This window comes from Dromaius novaehollandiae, chromosome 7 (genome assembly GCF_036370855.1).
Source record: "Dromaius novaehollandiae isolate bDroNov1 chromosome 7, bDroNov1.hap1, whole genome shotgun sequence".
NCBI lineage: Eukaryota > Metazoa > Chordata > Aves > Casuariiformes > Dromaiidae > Dromaius > Dromaius novaehollandiae.
This window is the reverse complement of record NC_088104.1, coordinates 36,569,470-36,569,669: the sequence shown is the minus strand read 5'-3', so window position 1 is coordinate 36,569,669 and position 200 is coordinate 36,569,470.

The window sequence follows — 200 nt, the reverse complement described above, 5'->3', positions numbered from 1 at the left end:
CACTGTCAATTTTCAAGTCATTTAGTCCTCACTTTCACACTATTGTTCTTTCCAAACAAACAGTGATATGGGTTCATTTGGGTTAAGGAGACAGGAAAAATACCATTCCAAGTTAGTTTCTAAAAGACAACTCCCATGTGACTGAAGATGGGCCTGGGATGCAGCAGGCATATTATCACCAAGATATGATTCAAATAGAT